The 22,029-nt window shown below is 37.1% G+C and overlaps 1 non-coding gene across 1 annotated transcript; it reads left to right on the top strand.

Moving 5' to 3' along the window:
- The first annotated feature begins 20,943 nt into the window (after window positions 1-20,943).
- On the top strand, window positions 20,944-21,050 carry LOC113605385 (U6 spliceosomal RNA). Its single transcript, XR_003427188.1, has one exon. It is a non-coding gene; the product is annotated as a U6 spliceosomal RNA (small nuclear RNA).
- The last annotated feature ends 979 nt before the right edge of the window (window positions 21,051-22,029 follow it).

Here is a 22,029-nt window from a genome sequence, read left to right on the forward strand (position 1 = left end):
TGGGAGCTGAGGCTCGGGTTTCCGAGGTCAGATCCCAGGAAGGGGACTGGGGTTGGCTGCGTGAAGACAGCCTGAAGGGGGATAGTGCACCACAGCTAGCCGGGAGGGAGTCCGGGAAAAACTCTGGACCTGTCTAAGAGGCAAGAGACCATTGTTTCCGGATGTGCCAGGAGAGGAGATTCAAAACGCCACCGAAATGAGCTGCAGAGAGGGGCGCGAGCTGTGGCTATCAGGGGAGCCTGTGCAGCCCGCCACTGCCAGGGTCCCGTGATCCAGAGACAACTTCCACAGAACACACGGCACGCCTCCAGCTGTTGCAACGTCGCGTTGGCCTCTGCTGCTGCAGGCTTGCCCCACATTCCGTACCCCTTCCTCCCCCCAGCCTGAGTGAGCCAGAGCCCCCTAATCAGCTGCTCCTTTAACCCTGTCCTGTCTGGGCAAAGAGCAGATGTCAGAGAGTGACCTACATGCAGAGGCAGGGCCAAATGCAAAGCTGAACCCCAGGAGCTGTGTGAACAAAGAAGAGAAAGGGAAACTTCTCCGTGCAGCATCAGGAGCAGATTAAATATCCACAATCAACTTAATGTATCCTGCATCTGTGGAATACCTGAATAGACAAAGAATCATCCTAAAATTGAGGCAGTGGACTTTGGGAGCAACTTATAGACTTGGGCTTTGCTGTCTGCAACAGACTAGTTTCTGATTTTTATGTTTCTTTTAGTATAGTTTTTAGAGCTTGTTATCATTGGTGGATTTGTTTATTGCTCTCTTCTTTTTTAATTAATTTTTTTATTTTAATAATTTTTTTATTTTAATAACTTTATTTATTTTATTTTATTTTTCTTTCTTTTTTTTTCTCCCTTTTCTTCTGAGCTGTGTGGCTGACAGGGACTTGGTGCTCCAGCCAGGTGTCAGGCCTGAGCCTCTGAGGTGGGAGAGCCAAGTTCAGGACATTGGACCACCAGAGACCTCCTGGCCCCAAATAATATCAATTAGCGAGAGCTCTCCCAGAGACCTCCATCTCAGCACAAAGACCCAGCTCCACACAACGACCAGCAAGCTCCAGTGCTGGACACCCCATGCCAAGAAACTAGCAAGAAAGGAATACAACCCCATCCCCATATGATTTTAGGCTGCCTAAAATCATAATAAGTTCACAGATGCCCCAAAACACACCACTGGACGTGGTCCTGCCCACCAGAAAGACAAGATCCAGCCTCATCCACCAGAACACAGGCACCAGTCCCCTCCACCAGGAAGCCTACACAACCCACTGAACCAACCTTACCCACTGTGAGCAGACACCAAAAACAATGGGAACTATGAAGCTGCAGACTGCAAAAAGGAGACCACAAACATAGTAAGTTAAGCAAAATGACAAGACAGAGGAATATGCAGCACATGAAGGAGCAAAATAAAAACCGACCTGACCAAACAAATGAAGAGGAAATAAGCAGTCTACCTGAAAAAGAAATCAGAGTAATGAGAGTAAAGATGATGCAAAATCTTGGAAATGGAATGGAGAAAATACAAGAAACATTTAATAAGGACCTATAAGAACTAAAGAGCAAACAAACAATGATGAACAACACAATAAATGAAATTAAAAATTCTCTAGAAGCAATCAATAGCAGAATAACTGAGGCAAAGAACGGATAAGAGACCTGGAATATAAAATAGTGGAAATAACTACTGCAGAGCAGAATAAAGAAAAAGAATAAAAAGAATTGAGGAAAGTATCAGAGACCTCTGGGACAACATTAAATGAACCAATATTGAAATTATAGGGGTCCCAGAAGAAGAAGAGAAAAAGAAAGGGACTGAGAAAATATTTGAAGAGATTATAGTTGAAAACTTCCTTAATATGGGAAAGGGTCACCCAACCCCAGGAAGCACAGAGAGTCCCATACAGGATAACCCTTAGGAAAAACACACCAAGACACATATTAATCAAACTAACAAAAATTAAGTTCAAAGAAAAAATATTAAAAGCAGCAAGGGAAAAGCAACAAATAACATACAAGGGAACCCCCATGAGGTTAACAGCTGATATTTCAGCAGAAACTCTACAAGCCAGAAGCGAATGGTAGGACATATTTAAAGTGATGAAAGGCAAAAACCTACAACCAAGACTACTCTACCCAGTAACGATCTCATTCAGATTCAATGGAGAAATTAAAACCTTTACAGACAAGCAAAAGTTAAGAGAATTCAGCACCACAAAACCAGCTTTAAAACAAATGCTAAAGGAACTTCTCTAGGCAGAAAACACAAGAGAAGGAAAAGACCTACAAAAACAAACCCAAAACAACTAAGAAAATGGTAATAGGAACATACATATTGCTAATTACCTTAAATATAAATCGATTAAATGCTCCAACCAAAAGACATAGACCGGCTGAATGGATACAAAAACAAGACTCATATATATGCTGTGTACAAGAGACCCACTTCAGACCTAGGGACACATAGGGACTGAAAGTGAGGGGATGGAAAAAGATATTCTATGCAAATGGAAATGAAAAGAAAGCTGCAGAAGCAATTCTCGTATCAGACAAAATAGACTTTAAAATAAAGACTATCACAAGAGACAAGGAAGGACACTATATAATGATCAAGGGGTCAATCCAAGAAGAAGATATAACAATTGTAAATATTTATGCACCCAACATAGGAGCACCTCAGTGCCTAAGGCAAATGCTAACAGCCATAAAAGGGGAAATCAACAGTAACACAATCAGAGTAGGGGACTATAACACCCCACTTTCACCAACAGACAGATCATGAAAAATGAAAATAAATAAGGAAACACAAGCTTTAAATGATACATTAAACAAGTTGGACTTAATTGGTATTTATAGGACATTCCATACAAAAACAACAGAATACACATTCTTCTCAAGTGCTCATGGAACATTCTCCAGGATAGATATATCTTGGTCACAAGTCAAGCCTTGGTAAATTTAAGAAAATTGAAATCGTATCAAATATTTTTTCAAACCACAGTGCTATGAGACTAGATATCAATTAAAGGGAAAAAACTGTAAAACACACAAACAAATGGAGGCTAAACAATATGCTACTAAATAACCAAGGATCACTGAAGAAATCAGAGGAAATGAGAAAATACCTAGAAACAAATCACAATGAAAACACAAAGACCCAAACCCTATGGGGTACAGCAAAAGCAGTTCTAAGAGGAAAGTTTATAGCAATACAATCCTACCTCAATAAATAAGGAAAATCTCAAATAAACAACCTAACCTTAAACCTAAAGCAATTAGAGAAAGAAGAACAAAAAAATTCCCAAAGTTAGCAGAAATCATAAAAATCAGATCAGAAATAAATGAAAAAGAAATGAAGGACACAATAGCAAAGATCAATAAAACTAAAAGATGGTTGTTAGAGAAGATAAACAAAATTGAGAAACCATTAACCAGACTCATCAAGAAAAAGAGGGAAATGACTCAAATCGACAAATTATAAATGAAAAAGGAGAAGTAAAAAGTGACACTGCAGAAATACAAAGGATCATGAGAGATTACCACAAGCAACTACATGCCAATAAAATGGACAACCTGGAAGAAATGGACAAATTGTTAGAAAAGCACAACCTTCCAAGACTGACCCAGGAAGAAAGAGAAAATAAAAACAGACCAATCACAAGTACTGAAATTGAAACTGTGATTTAAAATCTTCCAACAAACAAAAGTCCCATACCACACAGCTTCACAGGTACATTCTATCAAAGATCTAGAGAAGAGCTAACACCTATCCTTCTCAAACTCTTCCAAAAAACAGCAGAGGGAGGAACACTCCCAAACTCATTCCACAAGGCCACCATCACCTTGAAACCAAAACCAGACAAAGATGTCACAGAAAAAGAAAACTATAGGCCAATATCACTGATGAACATAGATGCAAAAATCCTCAACAAAATACTAGCAAACAGAATCCAACAGCACATTAAAAGAATCATACACCATGACCAAGTGGGGTTTATCCCAGGAATGCAAGGATTCTTCAATATACACAAATCAATCAACGTGATACACCATATTAACAAATTAAAGGATAAAAACCATATGACAATCTCAATAGATGCAGAAAAGTCTTTTGACAAAATTCAACACGAATTTATGATAAAAAACTTTCCAAGAAAGTAGGCATAGAGGGAACTTACCTCAACATAATAAAGGCCACATATCACAAACCCACAGCCAAAATCATTCTCAGTGGTGAAAAACTGAAACCATTTCCACTAAGATCAGGTAAAAGACAAGGTTGCCCAATCTCACCATAATTATTCAACATAGTTTTGAAAGTTTTAGCCACAGAAATCAGAGAAGAAAAAGAAATAAAAGGAATCCAAAGCAGAAAAGAAGAAGTAAAAGTGTCACTGTTTGAAGATGACATGATACTATACATTGAGAATCCTAAAGATGCTATCAGAAAACTACTAGAGTGAATCAATGAATTTGGTAAAGTAGCAGGATACAAAATTAATGCACAGAAATCTCTTGCATTCCTATACACTAATGATGAAAAACCTGAAAGAGAAATTAAGAAAACATTCCCATTTACTATTGCAACAAAAAGAATAAAATACCTAGGAATAAACTTACCTAAGGAGACAAAAGACCTGTATGCAGAAAATTATAAGACACTGATGAAATAAATTAAAGATGATACAAACAAATGGAGAGATAAACCATGTTCTTGGATTGGAAGAATCAACATTGTGAAAATGACTATACTACCCAAAGCAATCTACAGATTCAATGCAATCCCTATCAAACTACCACTGGCATTTTTCGCAGAACTAGAACCAAAAAATTTCACAATTTGTAGGGAAACACAAGAGATTCCGAATAGCCAAAGCAATCTTGAGAACGAAAAATGGAGCTGGAGGAATCAGGCTCCCTGACTAAAGACTATACTACAAAGCTACAGTAATCAAGACAGTATGGTACTGGCACAAAAACAGAAATATAGATCAATGGAACAGGATAGAAAGCCCAGAGATAAACCTGCGCACATATGGTCACCTTATCTTTGATAAAGGAGGCAAGAATATACAATGGAGAAAAGACAGGCTCTTCAATAAGCGGTGCTGGGAAAACAGGACAGCTACATGCTAGAGAATGAAATTAGAACACTCCCAAATACTACACACAAAAATAAACTCAAAATGGATTAAAGACCTAAATGTAAGGCCAGACACTGTAAAACTCTTAGAGGAAAACATAGGTAGAACACTCTATGACATAAATCACAGCAAGATCCTTTTTGACCCACCTCCTAGAGAAATGGAAACAAAAACAAATAAATGGGACCTAATGAAACTTAAAAGCTTTTGCATGCAAAGGGAACCATAAACAAGACGAAAAGACAACCCTCAAAATGGGAGAAAATATTTGCAAACAAAGCAACTGACAAAGGATAATCTCCAAAATATACAAGCAGCTCATGCATCTCAATATCGAAAAAACAAACAACCCAATGCAAAAATGGGCAGATGACCTAAATAGACATTTCTGTAAAGAAGATATATAGATTGCCAACAAACACATGAAAGGATGCTCAACATCACTAATCATTAGAGAAATGTAAAGCAAAACTACAATGAGGTATCACCTCACACCAGTCAGAATGGCCATCATCAAAACATCTACAAACTATAAATGCTGGAGAGGGTGTGGAGAAAAGCGAACCCTCTTGCACTGTTGGTGGTAATGTAAATTGATACAGCCCCTATGGAGAACTGTATGGAGGTTCCTTAAAAAACTAAAAATAGAACTACCATATGACCCAGCAGTCCCACTACTGGGCGTATATCCTGAGAAAACCATAATTCAAAAATAGTCATGTACCACAATGTTCATTGCAGCACTATTTACAATAGCCAGGACATGGAAGCAACTTAAGTGTCCATCGACAGATTGATGGATAAAGAAGATGTGGCACATATATACGATTGAATATTACTCAGCCATAAAAAGAAATGAAATTGAGTTATTTGTAGTGAGGTGGATGGACCTAGAGTCTGTCATACAGAGTGAAGTAAGTTATAAAGAGAAAAATACCATATGCTAACATATATATATGGAATCTAAAACAGAAAATGGTTCTGACAGGAATAAAGATGCATACATAGAGAATGGACTTGAGGACACGGGGAGGGGGAAGGGTAAGCTGGGACAAAATGAGAGAAATGAGAGAGTGGCACTGACAAATATATGCTACCAAATGTAAAATAGATAGCTAGTGCGAAGCAGCTGCATCGCACAGGGAGATCAGCTCCGTGCTTTGTGACCACCTAGAGGTGTGGGATAGGGAGTGAGTGAGGGAGATGTAAGAGGGAAGGGATATGGGGGTATATGTACACTTACAGCTGATTCACTTTGTTATACAGCAGAACCTAACACACCATTGTAAAGCAATTATACTCCAATAAAGATGTTAAAAAAAGGAAAAGAATTTTCACACGTAAATAACTAAAAAACAAATAACGTAATTTAAAAACCAGCAAAGGATTTCAATAGACATTTCTTCAAAGAAAATATACAAATAGCCAATAAGTGCTGGAAAAGATGCTTAACATCATTAATCATTAGGTATATGCAAATCAAAACCACAATGAGATATCACTTCACATTCACTAGGAAGGCAATGATAATAATTATAATAACAACAATAGCAACAGGTTAAAAAGACAAGTGTTGTTGAGGATATGGAGAAATTGTAACCTTTTGCATGTTGATGGGAGTGTAAACTGGTTCAGCCATCTTGGAAAACAATCTGGCAGTTCCGCAAAAAGTTAAACGGAGAGTTACCATATGACACAGTAATTTCACTCCTACATATATGCTAAAGAGAAGAAAAAAGCAATACATTCACACAAAACGTTGTACATGAATGCTCACAGCAAGATTATTCAGAATTGCCAAAAAGTGGAAACAAACCAGTCTATCAGCTGTTAAATAAATAAAATGTAGTTTATCTCTACAAGGAAATGGTATTTGACAACTAAAATGAATGAAATATTGACACATGCCACAGGATGGATGAATCTTGAAATCATTATGCCAAGTGAAAGAAGTCAGTCACAAAAGACCACATAATGTATGACTGTATTACATGAAACATCCAGAATAGGTAGATCGATAGAGACAGAGAGTAGATTAGTGGTTACCTAGGGCTGGGGATGCAGGGATGAAGAGGTAGGGGAAATGGAAAGTGACTATTGATGAATATGGGATTTCTTTTTGGGATGATTAAATGTTCTGAAACTGATAGTGATGATACTTGCACAGTTCTGTTAATATACTAAAACCCATAGCACTGTATACTTTAAATGGATGAATTGTATAACATTCAAATTATTTCTCAATAAAGTTGTTTAAAAGTTAAATTAATGCTTTGGGAAAGGAATATACATGAGGTCTAAGTTTAGTCTATCAGTTTCTGGCTTGGATGACTAACGACTGAAACCAAAGACTACCAAAGTAGAAGAAGCGTCTTTAAGATGAATGATCTCACCAAAGACAACAGTGAGTAGAATTATGTGGCAAGAGAAGTCAAGAGTACAAAACAATACAGAGACATCAAGTAATGGAAGAACAGTCCTTGTATTTGGTAATTTTAGGACACTGGTAACCGCAGGGAAATTGATTTCTGAGGGATAGTAGCAGTAGCCTCAAACTGCAGTAGTCAAGGATTAAACAAGGAATTTATCACTTTTTTTTTTTTTTTTACTGTCTCTGGTAGTAGACTAAGAGAATACACAGGCCAAGTGCAACATATAGATGACCCTTAATCTTCTTCCCTTCTTATCCAAACTTAATATCTTTGTTTCCCTTCCTCTGTCACACTGTACCCAGATGTTAAATATTTACAGGCCTTTTTCCTATGTTCTTTCCCAGTTTGCACTCACCATCTTCAACTTAAAACTGGATCATAAATCTTGGCTCCAGAATTGCTGGGGTACATGCCACTCAAGTCTGGCATTGGGGAAACCAACAGAGTAGAGAGGACTATGGCATAGGATGAAGAAACCATTGAAGCTTCTCTTTAACCCCAAGCCATGGAAGATGGGATGGGCAGAGAAATAAGGAGAGGAGAATGAAGAGGTTATAATGAGTTTATTACATGAGAAATTAGACCACAAACTATCTCAGTATGTTGGAAAAATAAGTTAAATATTACAAAAACAGAATGGTTAATAGAGATAAATATAAAGCTCTGGTTTGGATATAAAAAGTATAAGTTTAGGATAAGGTGAATCAGGCTTAATAAAACTGTATCTGAAAAATAAAAATGTAGAGTTCTGGCTGCTTAGAATAAATTTTAAACTAAAACGCTGTAGAGATCATTCTCTTTGGCTCTCTGTATATCACTTTTCTGCAAAGCAAATTTAGTTTAGCTAATGAAATATAAAACGCTTGGGGGATATCTCAAATGACATGATAAATAGGAAAACACCTTAAAATTGCAAGTTAAGTTTTATTGTTTTTAATCAGAGGTAGAGCAAGACTTAAGAAGACACTGCCCAAGAGTGAGATTGTCTTTGAGTGACTGTTAACTAAACATTTATCTGAATTTGGGCTAGAAAGAAGGGTTGTCCACTTATTTGGGTCTTCAGTTGCCACAGACATATTCCTTACAAGACAGAATCTTTAAAGGAACCATTTCTGGGGAAAGTAATTTTAGTGGCCTTTAGATGTCACCACAAGACACTCTCCTTTTGCTTCACTAATCTCTTCTAGAAGTGACCAGCGGGAAAAATCTATAGTGGATACTTGCTGTACTTGCAACTCTGCACACTCTCCTCATCTGCTTATACTCACACCCCAATTTCTCTTTAGAGATCCTTCTTGATCAAACTGTTGGTACCTGTAGTCCATGTAACTCTGTCACTGCCGTTGGCTTCTGTATTTCTCTGGCCACCAAGCCTGGTCCAAGATTGGACATTAGTCTCAATCAGAACCAACGGATCAAAATATCAAAACTTTGGAACGGGACTAGAATTGTGAGCATATAAAATTTAATTCCTAGAGGCTATCTTGGCATAAGAGAGGAGAGAATATCTATGAATAAAGCCAATAGTGAGAAAAGAAAAGGCGACAGCTGGAAGAGAGATCAGGTCCAGATGATTTCATTTGATCTCCAGGTGCAGGCTTGCCCGAAGGCATATCACATTCTGGACTTCCCAATCCTATAAGCCAATACACTCTCTTTCCGCTTAAGCCAATTATGGTTGAATATTCTGTCACTTGAAGTCAAATAATCCCAACTAATTTTTACATCGCTGCTTCTAAAATGCCTGCTTCGTGGCAGGCAAAACACAACTGGGCAGTCTTTTTCATAGGCAGCTAAGGGCCCTACATAAGAATAATCAATAAATTAAGGCTCGCTTAGTAAACATCTTTTCTTTCCAAATGATGTTGATTATTAATGTGATTGATCTAAGTCTGCATAAAACATAAATGGAATAGCACTATATTAAAGAAACCTTTTCATTTGCAGTGCTCAGGGAAAACATTATCAGGTATGTGATAGCTCTCAGAAAGCAGTTTTAGTTCTAGCACTTGAAATTCTTGTACTCAATTACAAGTCTGTTTTATTAAATGGCAATCTCATTTTATTTGCTCTTACCATGCCCTGGGCTTTGCTTTTGCTAATGCTTAGGACACTCCCTGTGAATTAAACCCTCAGGAAAATACCATCAATGCTTCCTGCAATTGACCTCCATATTAAAAACTGCATGAAGGTTGTCCAACAGACATAACATGTTCCCTAAATGCAATGCTTCCAACTTGTAAAAGAGACATGGCAGGCAACCTTGCTTTGTCACCTCATTTATTTCCTCCAAATTTATGACCTATACAATGGAGTTTTTCAATGTTTTTTTCTTCAGCAGCTAGCTTGCCATTGTGTAGTGATGCATAGAACTGTAGGACTGAAGTTTCTAGAGATTATTTAAGTATTCCTCTCTAGTTAAAATTGTGTATGTGTATTCGATCAGAGACTGTTTATACGTTGAATCATTCATCTTTCTCCACATCACCAACCCATCATAATTAGAAGATATATTTTTTTCTGGCAGATCATCTCTGTCTAGATCATTAGGGGTGATCAAAAGTTTAATTGATTATGTGGTTTTAGTTATGTCCGACTCTAGATTCTGGGTGTGATACTTTAGGAGATGAGAACTCTGGTTTATTATTATGGCTGTTTCTTGCTTGCCGAGTTACCTATTTGTTGTTCAAGGCTCTTTACCATGCAGTACTGATAATTAGCAACTAATTTAAGAAATAAAAGCTACTTCCTTAATCTTCAATTGTTCTTAAAGTTACTATCAAAAGTGTTGGAATTTGTAGAACAGATTTCTAAATAGTGAAGAAGAATTGTTCATGCCACTCAATTTTAAAGAAAAAAAACCCAAATTACATTTTTGACAGTTATCATCATGTTGCTTGTCAATGATGATATTAACAATGCTAGTTCAATTAATCTACAAGGACACTCTTCAAACAGAAGAACCTAGCAAGGACAAAATCATTGTAGTGCCTGATCATTTCTGTTGGTAGAAAATTCAGTAGATTACAGAGATGTTGAAAAGTAAATGAATCAGTGGGGCCTTATACAGATGCAACAGCACACTACAAAGGATTTCGAGAGGTGAAATGAGTGTGAGTGTGGATTAAACAGTAGGTGAATCACAATATTTAAATTGGAAATTTCAACCAAAGAACCAAGAATTAATAAATGCAATGCTGTGTTCCAAAGAAGGTTCCAGACATGCATACCTGAATGAAGTTTCATTATTCTCACAACCCTGCACCCACCTCAAGGGGACAAAACTTGGTCTGTGGAAATTAGAGGGGATTTTTGAAGAGGAATTGTTTTGAAACTTCTACTAATTAATCCCCAAAACACCTTCCACCAAGAGAGAAGAGTGGAGGTAGCCCATCTTCACCTCAAGTACTGTAATAAGATTTTCAAAGGCATCAATCATGGAGCTTAATAAAAGTCCCCAGCATTTAATCAGGCATAGGACACAAGAAAATCTAACATGCTGCTTTTGCAAAACAAAAGAGAGGTGGTTTCTGTACTGGGATTGGAGTCCATCTCCAGAAATTTTGGTAGAATTTAGGCAGAAAAATGCAAGAGTTTCCACATGGAATATAGAATCAATCTGGAACCAGTTTTAAAACTTTTCAATTGTCCATCTGAAAAGGCAATAAGATGTGGACAAATAACCTGGATGAAGTGGGTCTCCAGAAAACCATAAGCCTAGGGAGGAGCATTTTTCAAGGGGAATAAAAATGCATTGTCCTTGTGAAAGGAAAAGTAGTCAAATACCCCCTCTAAGAATCACTATTGAAAGAAGAATTGCCTCTAAACATTTGGCAGTTCCTAAGACGTCAAGATGATGAAGTTGTCTTACAGCCTTACCAGCCAAGTAAGAACTTTCCTTCTTCCACTTTCCATCTCCTCCCATCTTTAATTCTGCAAGGGTCAGGACCCAAGAGTGGCATGCTGGGGGAGGAGAGGTAGAATCTTAAGGAGGGGAGAGAGAGGACTGCATTTTTATTTGCACCAGAAAGAGAAAATTTTAAGTTTAAATCAAGTTCAAATTTTTATTTTCTAAATGGGTTATTTATACAGCTAGTAAATTGAGATTAAGTTTGTGACAAAATGAGACTATAAGACTTTGTATTACTTAAGAGTGGCAAGAAAAAATACTGAGCATGCCCAAGATTTTAACCATGAGCAGGGGAAGAAATTCTTCCACTGTATTCCTTTTTGAAAACAGTGAAGATAAAAATAGAGTTGCCTTTGATATCATACTCTGAGAGCCCAGGCCTGTTCAATGTATTATTTGACTGTGAATAGTCTGTACACAAATTGATGGCCTAGTATTTACATGGTCACAATTCCTATGAGGATACTTATTTCTAAAGCTCCTGAATGAGAGTTGTTGCATCTAATTTGTTCAGGCATTTTAGTAGCCACTTAGCTACGAACAGAATGATTACCTTATTTCAAAGGCTTCCAAACAATCAAATAAGTATGGCTAACTTATAGATGACTAACAAACAAGCACTAAAAAGCCACTGGAAAAATCTAGAGAAGTATGAAAAAAATCCAAGTCTTAATTTTCTGGAAAATATAGGAAGCTAAATTATCACGTTAGACATTAATTTTTCTAAAGTTTTCATGTGTATATAGGAGATAGAAATAATACAGTGGAAAGAAATCTGTATACAAAATCAAGTAAAAATATGTGTTTCAAAAATAAACTTTGTGAAGAAATATAGTAATATTTTACAGTTTAAAACCATATTGTCATTTTATTTATCTTGCCAACAATCCCGTGAGGGAAGTGAGGCCACAAAAATTACTACATTTACAGTTGAGAACATGGAGCCTGAAAAAGTTCAGGTGTTTTGCCTAATACCACACAGATTTTTATTAGCAAAGCTAGGCCTGGAACCTAGGGTTCTTTCCCTGTTCTAAAATAGAGATGTTGATTACAAATGCAAATTGGAAATTTTCTTTAATAACTTATTAAAACAAAGGGTTTTGAAAGAGTAGCTTAGGAAGTTTGAGCAAATAGACATTATTTTTTTTAATCTTTAAATGTTTAACACTTAAAAACATGTGGGTCTACAATTATCTCAAAATAAAAAGTTTAATTAAACAGAAATCCATGGGTTTCGGTGGCTGATTTGCCTAACCAGTCTCACTTCTAATAAGAACTCCTCAATTTTCCACAGGTAACTACCTCTCACCTGCTCTCAGCCCACCTGATTTGGGTGAGCTGCCTCTATCCCCTTCTCTAAAGGTGGCACGTGGCCCAAGTTTGACCTTTTGGAGCAACTTATCCTCTTGGTCTCTGTGACTGTTCAGGGTTGGGCACCTGACCCAATCAAAGGTCATCAGAGCTGATCCTGGGATTTTTGCTGGTGCACTTGGTAATGAAGTGTTCTCATTCTCACTATTCTTGAACCTGGCTGGATGGAACCAGTCCTGCAGGAGTACACCATGTGCAGACAGCCTGCCTAAGAACGAAGGCCACAGAGAAGAAAACTAAAGATGGAGGGAAAGCTTCCAGATGCCATTACTTCAGGACGTGAACCCAGATGTGTCCAAAGCACCTCTAGCTCCCACAAGTTTTGATTTGTGAGCCTGTTATTGCTCCTTTTGTCTTGAGTATTTTTGAATCAGGATTCTGCCACTTACAATCCAGAGAGCTCTAAAATGCACATGGTGTCAATATAGCCACATGATTTCTTCTGAAATAGTTTTCTAGAAACACTCGTTAATATACTTCACAGAGACCATTCTGTGTGAGGTGAGTGACTTCAAAACATTTACACATTGTAAACCCAGCTATCCCATTTTTGAAGCTGTTTTTTTCTATTTCACATAAAAATGGAGGAATAATTTTTCTCTGACGAGCAGTTTCAGTCAGGTTTTCTACAGCCCGTGTGTACATCCATCTGTAGATGTGCATCGTGTTGAAACTGTTGTGTTGTCAGTTTCCCTCCCTAGTCCATAAACTCCTTGAGGTCAGGGACTGTGTTTTATTTACTCATGTCCCGCCAACCACTTTTCAATGAACACTTGTTAAGCAAACGAATAACTCAAACTTCAATATTTAAAAACATCAAAATTACTGTCACAAATAATTCCTTGAACTTTGAAGGTGAGTTTCCCTATCTCAATGTTCCTTTAACAGTGATATTACATGATTTTCACATAAAACACACTGAGCATGTCTCTGATCCATCATAATAATCAGTTACCAAGATGAATGACATAATTCTTACCTTGAAGCTTCTACCTTTAAGAGATAGAGCTAATCAGGCTGTACACTTTTATTTATTTATGTTTACAAACCTACCCAGACCAAGGGACTTGCAGCCTTGCTCTAACATGACTGTGACTTCCTCTGCTGTGTTCTTAAATATAAATTAAATAATAAATAAAGGGGCTAGATGAAGTAAATTAGTAGTATCTATCTGAAGGCTGGGAAACTGACACTCTTGAAACAGTGAGAATAAATCAACAGCCAATATTTATCCAAGTGCTTGCAATTGTCCAGCCCATGCAGAGCACCTGCCATGGTGTTAACCAGCATTTAACTTCTGTGTGAACAGCTGCCAGGCTCTACTTACTGCTACAAATTATTTTAGATTCTAAAGTCAGTGTTTGCATTATCAGCCCTTCTATTTGGCTCCCTCCTGAGTCTACCATAGCCCGTTCCAGCCCACTCACTCAGCAAGGCTGCCTGTCACAGGAGCAAAGCGCTGTGCGGAGTCCATTTTTGTCCCACAGGATAGCCAATCCTCATCACACCTGCTCCACTTGAAGCTGAACAAATGGGTCCAGGTGTGCTGTGACCCATAGCAACAGGGACCAAAGCCAAGGCCACCTGTTTTGCTGAGTAGCAGAGGGAAAGATGTTTTTTTTTTTTGCGGTACGCGGGCCTCTCACTGTTATGGCCTCTCCCATTGTGGAGCACAGGCTCCGGAGGCGCAGGCTCAGCGGCCAAGGCTCACGGGCCCAACCGCTCCGCGGCATGTGGGATCTTTCCAGACCGGGGCACGAACCCGTGTCTCCTGCATCGGCAGGCGGACTCTCAACCACTGTGCCACCAGGGAAGCCCAGAGGGAAAGATTTTTCTACAAGACTACACATTGCCAGTTTGGGGCAAATTAACATCTCTAGCTGGAGGAACATTTTGCAAGGGAAGTAAAGGTACTATTCTTTCCCAGATAGAGATAACAACAACAACAACTTGTGTTGCTAGAGATAACCTATTGCAAGAAAAATAAGAATGCAGTTGCCCTCCAAAAGACTTTAAAAGATACTTAGTGTTAGTTAACCACCATATACAAAAATAAACTCAAAATGGATTAAAGACCTAAATGTAAGACCAGAAACTATAAAACTCCTAGAAGAAAACATAGGTAGAACACTCTTTGACATAAATTGTAGCAATATTTTTTGGACCTGTCTCCTAAAGCAAAGGCAATAAAAGCAACAATAAATAGATGGGATCTAATTAAACTTAAATGCTTTTGCAAAGCAAAGGAAACCACCAACAAAATGCAAAGACAACCTACTAATATGGGAGAAAATATTTGCAAATGATATGACCAATAAGGGGTTAATATCCAAAATATATAAACAGCTCCTACAACTCAACAGCAAAAAAACAAACAACCTGAATAAAAAATGCTCAGAAGACCTGAAGAGACATTTTTCCAAAGAAGACATACAGAAGGCCAACAGCACATGAAATGATGCTCAACATTGTTAATCAACAGAGAAACGCAAATCAAAATCACAATGAGGTATCACTTCATACCTGTCAGAATGGCTAACATCAAAAAGACCACAAATAACAAATTTTTGACTAGGATGTGGAGAAAAAGGAACACTGTTGGTGGGAATGTAAAGTGGTACAGCCAATGTGGAAAACAGTACAGAGCTTCCCAAAAAACTAAAAATAAAACAGCATTATTTACACTTGCCAAGATAGGGAAGCAACCTAAGTGTCTATCAACAGATGAATGGATAAAGAAGATGTGGCATATATATATACAGTGGGATAATATTCGGCCATAAAAATGAATGAAATTTTGCCATTTGCAACAACGTAGATGGACTTGTAGGATGCTTAATGATACTTATCAAGGGCAAGATAAAAATTGTTTAGATACATCCATACAACTGAGTAGATCTATGGTAAATTATAGTTTTCTTACACAGAACCAAACTCTGTATGCTTAAAGTTACCTCTCTGTTTTTCCATTCTCTAGACTTAAACACTATATCACAATTAGCATTTCCCTATGGGATTTGTACTCTCAACAATTGTACCATTGCTCCCTTTTTCATTTGGGTCAATTTTGAGAATCATTATTCATAAGTGTGTATCCACCATTTTGTTTATTATTTGTCTCCACACTTAGCAATTAAAAATTTCTGATATGAGCACTCCTGCTGTCTGTGGTTCTTAATTTTAGCACTTTTTTTCAAGTTGCTTAATTGGGTCTCAGATTAGAAATGCTGCAGCATTACAAAATGCATTGCCTCTTTTGTTATCAAAGAGATAATCATTTCTCTGAGATATTTTATTGTAATTTATTGTATGGTTTTGTCCAATTTTTTCCATAGTTATTTCAAACATAAACTATTGTGTACAAAAGACCACATCAGAAAATTTAGAGATTACAAGGATAAGCAAAATATTTAAGCTTTCATGAAACCTACAATCTACTAGGTGATCTAAGACATTTAACAATCATGCTACATGTTTACACATAATAAATGCTGAAAAGAGAGCAAATCAGCTCTTCCACTAAATCCTCTACTGTAAGAATAAAAGCTCAGTAACCACTGACATTCCCATCCTAAATTCACCAGATATATGATCTTGGTCGAGTTACTGGACCTCTTGAAACCTCAATTTCTACATCTTTAAAATGAGGACAACACCAACGCTTAACTCATAAAGTTGTGAGAACCAAATGAAAAAAAATCCATGTGAAGCACTTAATATAGTAACAATTACTGTGCCCACTAAATATAAGCCATTACATTTTTATGGTTATATATTTGTATGCCAAAATATCAGAGAGGTGAAAGGACAGATAGACAAACCAATGAAAAACTGAGAAGTAAACTGTTTGGATAGAAGACTAATAATGTTGGATAAGACCTTGGAAACTTCAGTTCTGGTGATGGGGGAAGGAGGAAATAAGTCCTGAAAATAAGAGTTTGAATTTCCTGCCACTTCAGTGGGATGGGGCATCAAAATCTAAATAGGTTTGTAGAATGTAAGGAAATGTGGTATTTCCTGAATGCCTACGTTGCCTAGGTTGTGGACTCTCAATTAGACTTACTCATATAGTCAAGGCTGATGCCATGGAGAGCTAACTCCCTGCATTTCTGGGTTGCATCATCTAGCCACTCAGCAGCCATTCAGGAAAGTAGATTCCCACACCTTGAATATTGTGGTGTTTGCTTCTAAGTCCAAAGGAGGGAAACCTGGCCCAGGTAAACATCAGGCTAGAGAAAGAAGAGGATGTACAAGGGACTCTGAGAAAACACCCAACTCAAAACTGCAAGAAACCACCCTATCAACATTTTAATCCCTTCTGCTGTGTTTTAATTTTAACTACTTTACTTAGCACTAATCATCTTCTAACATATTATAATTTACTAATTTGTTATGATAATTGTTTATTGCCTATATCTTCTCCATTGCTAAAAATATAAGCTTCATGAAGTGGAGATCTTCATTTTGTTTACTGATTGATATGTTTCAAGCACCAAGAACATTTCCTGGCAAACAGCAGATGCTCAGTAATATTGTTGAATAAATGAATCCTTGAACTCTTCACCTCTACCTTCTGCCTTGATCTTATACAAGAGTCTGGAACTTTGATTAGTGGAGGTGCCCTAGTAATTACTTACTGAAGTTGAAATTACTATCAGTCTAGGTTTTCATACACCTGCATATAGACTAAGATTCATATATACAATGTAAGTTTTATAATATATTTCAAATCTGTATACTTTTATCTATCTCCACTTCCATTGACTTATGCATATCATCATCTTTTTCCCAGATTTACAACAATAACACGTCATTTTTCTCCCTGCCTTTCCTCTTGGCTTCTTTCTAGTAGATGGAGTACCTTAAGAATGCAGCTCCTTGCTTCCTTTGCAGTTTCTCCTTCATCAGCATCTCCCAGTTCCTCCCACACCCCCTGACCTTCACATTGTTTTCAATGACCCTTCTTTCTGCCCACAGCACATTGGAAAGTTTCATTAACCTATTTATCTTTGTAAACTTAGTTATTTTCTGAAATATAAACACAATAATTTCAATTGTGATTAGTTTGACTAAAAAATAACTCTAGTTTCTTTTCTCCACTAATAAAGTGAACTTTCAAACTGCGAGGAGTTATTTTTTTCAGCTAAATTCACTTCTTAAAACAGATAAACTAAATAAAAATATATCTTACAAAACAAGCTTATAAAGGATTACACCCTCTAGACTTAGACATATCGTCTATGCATGTTTCCTATCTTATTGTGTTAGCATTAAATAATGCTAAACAAACAGCAAAAATTTAATGTAAGTTCAAGTAAATATTTTCAAAAAATAAAAAAATAGTATATTAAATCAAAAATATAATTCTTCTTATCTTAACCTAATCCTGCATAGATTGGGACATAGTTACTCACATGTACCAAATTTTGGAAGATAGAATGAGAAATTGTATAAGTGAATTGTCTAACTGCTTGCTTATAATCAGCAACAGATGCTAAGGTCTCATGGAAAAAACAACAATGTATTTTTCCCTTTAGCTTAGGGGATCCCATAGTCTGAGTGTCACACTAACAAAGTTTGTGTAGGAAAAAAAAGGTCTGTTGCTTAGTCACAAAGCCCTAGAGCAGAAAGCATGTGTGCATATGATTAAACAGATTATCCAACGATCTTTCCTGAGAGAAGCAGAGCGTATCTCCAATACCTGACCTTATCTGCTTCACATCTGTCCTTTCCCAATGAAATCCCCTGGTAAATAATGGGCATTTACAAGCGTTTAAGAATATTTAGTCATCTGAATGGATGACACATTCTCACTTCTGACAATGTGTATAGCAGTATGAATGGTAATATTGAAAGGTTATAGTTAATACTTTGCACTTAAGTATAGGTTCCTACAAGTTACTACTATTGGTGAGGTGAAGTAAATTTGCTTACCCTCTAAAAATAGAGTAGATTCTTGTTCTAACTCTGGTATTAGATGGCAAAGCTTTTCTCATTACTGGCTTTCTAAATGAAAGAGGTAAATGATACGCCAGTTTATACATAGTGACACAATACCATCCTATGCATAACAGATACTTATTGAATACCTACTCCCTGCCAGGCATTGTGTTAAGTAACAAAGAAAAGGATATAAAAAAGTAGAGTACTTGCTCTCAAGGAACTCATAGTCTATTTAGGAGAGTGTTGAAGCGGATGATTGGAAACAAATAAGCCAAAATGTATAGTGTAGTATGAAAAATACTACCATATAATATGACATAACATAGTACAACCATATAATATAGTGCTACCCATAATCTGGGGAATGCAGAGGAGGGTATATAAGTCATTTTTTGGGAAGAGCAGAGCAGGATATCAAGTTCATTATCCTAACTGAGTCTTCAAGAATAAATAGCAACTGGGCAGGTTGGCAGGCAGGTTGGAAGGCAAATGGGTATGAGAAAAGCAATAATGGAAAGTAATTTCAAGCTGAGGGAACAGCAATTAAAATGGCATAGTGGCCCAAGATACTTTTAGAAAACTGTAATTACACAGCTGTATAGCGACAACATGAAGGGTAATCTATATTTGGAAACCACCTGGAAATGGAGAATTTTTTATTGCATTATTCTTTTATAATAAAGATAAAAAATATTTTAATATTCCTGAACTGAAGCACACCTAAGTAATATTTTGACAGCTGTTATATCTGGAATATTTGAGTCCTTCATATAAAATCACATTGTCTACTGAGTAGACTTGAAACTGACAATAATCCTGTTTTATAGACCAATTTTTACCACCATGTAATTTCTGTCTTTCTGTACCAATTTTTCTCAGCTAAAAGATGTGAAAAATATCTACACTTCTCAACTTTTAGAGACATTATAAAGAAAAAAAGATGGACCAGATGAAAGTATTTCATTATTTTCTTTCAGAACAAAGAAATTATTCCTTTGTATAATTTACAACACCTTATATATATCAAGCATTGGGTAAAAGTGAGTTTGTGTCAGTATTTATTAGCAGGAGATTCTCATCTAAAATGGACTACAGAGGTGTAAAGGGACAGAAAACAAAATGTAAATTAATTTACGTTTTGATAAAATAATAATTAATAAAAATAAATGCAAGCACAGTGGTAGGTAACTTTACCATTAAGGTGACTAAAGACAGAAGCATGGAAGCTGAGTATCAGCATGAATAAGACCTTTTGGTAAAAGACATATTCCAGGATCTCTTTGAATAGCAGAAAGATCTATTCTAAACTCAACTTTAAAAGGGAACAACTGAGGAATAAATAAATATAAACAGTATGAAGGTACACATTTAGTGTACTTTTAATATTTTAAATGTATTTTTAAATTGCACTACTAATGCACACATATATAATTGTACAAGTTTCAAACAGAACAGAAATATACAGAGCAAATCCTGAAATATCCATACATTTACCCTTCATTCCCTTCTTCCCCTGAAACATGACAGCTGTCAAACCCTTGATGTATCTTTTTTTTTTTTTTAATTTCAGTATACCACACATAAATGTCTGGCTCAATGAATTATTATGAAGTGAATTCCTGTGTTACTGCCACCCAGGTCATAAAACAGGATCTACCAGCCTCCAGAATGGCCCCAGTCTCAACTAATCCTTGCCAAAGATTACGTTATCTCAAGAGGATTCACTATTCTTACTTCTAATATTAGTGTTCATTTTACCTGTTTTTAAATGTAATAATAAGAATCAAAATGTTTTGTTTATGTGTGTCTACCGTCTTTCTGCTCAATGTTATATTTGTGAAATTCATTAGGTTTCAGGGAGTTGCTGTGGTTCTTTCATTTTCATCTCTGTACAGTATTATAGATCAAGAACATACTGTAATTCTTTTATCCATTCTCCTATTGATGGCTCTTTGGATTCTTTCTTGTTGGAACTGTTTTCACTCACGTTGCTACAGACATTCTTGTATACCTGCACACATGTCTATCAAGTACATACCTAAGAGCAGAACTCATTAGTGCACAGGGTATGCTTATGCTCAGCTTTAGCTGATGATGCCAAATAGGTTTTCAAAGTGGATATACTAATTTACATTTTGGTGCTTGCTTCGGCAGCACATATACTAAAAATGGAACAATCCAGAGAAGATTAGCATGGCCCCTGTGCAAGGATGACACGTAAATTTGTGAAGTGTTCCGTATTTTTACAAGATTATAGCCGAAAACTTCCTTAACGTGAGAAAAGAAACACTCACGTCCAGGAAGCATAGAGTCCCACACAAGATAAACCCAAGGAGGAACATGCCAAGACACATATTAATCAAACTGACAAAAATTAAAGACAAAGAAAACATATTAAAAGCAGCAAGGGAGCAAGAGGGAAGAGATATGGGGACATATGTATATGTATAACTGATTCACTTTGTTATAAAGCAGAAACTAACACACCATTGTAAAGCAATTATACTCCAATAAAGATGTTAAAAAAAAATTAAAAAATCAGGCACTGGGCGGCCGCTCCTTGCCGTTACCGCTATGTGCGGAGCGTGTGCGGAATAACGTTATTGCCCAGCGGCGCCGAGGGGCCGAGAGCTCGACCGCGGCGGCGGCGACGACGACAGGGTGGGGGAGGACGCTTGCGAGAGACTCACGGGACGCGGTGCGCCCCGCCCCCCCGTCCGGTCCCTCTCAGCAGTGAGGGGATGACGTAGCTTTGCCAAAGACTTAGAAGCTAAGCAGAAAATGAGCTTAACATCCTGGTTTTTGGTGAGCAGTGGAGGCACTCGCCACAGGCTGCCACGAGAAATGACTTTTGTTGGAAGAGATGACTGTGAGCTCATGTTGCAGTCTCGTAGTGTGGATAAGCAACATGCTGTAATCAATTACGATGCCTCTACTGATGAACATCTGGTGAAAGATTTGGGCAGCCTAAATGGGACGTTTGTGAATGATGTAAGAATTCCAGAACAAACTTATATCACCTTGAAACTTGAAGATAAGTTGAGATTTGGTTATGATACAAATCTTTTCACTGTAGTACGAGGAGAAATGAGGGTCCCTGAAGAAGCTCTAAAGCACGAGAAGTTTACCATTCAGCTTCAGTTGTCCCAAAAATCTTCAGAATCAGAATTATTGAAATCTGCATGTGCCAAAAGCATAGATTCAAAGGTAGCAGATACTGCGGC

Source organism: Aethalodelphis obliquidens, unplaced genomic scaffold (assembly GCF_003676395.1).
Source record: "Aethalodelphis obliquidens isolate GAN/ISIS:26980383/991018 unplaced genomic scaffold, ASM367639v1 scaffold2, whole genome shotgun sequence".
In the NCBI taxonomy this organism is placed as follows: Eukaryota; Metazoa; Chordata; class Mammalia; order Artiodactyla; family Delphinidae; genus Aethalodelphis; species Aethalodelphis obliquidens.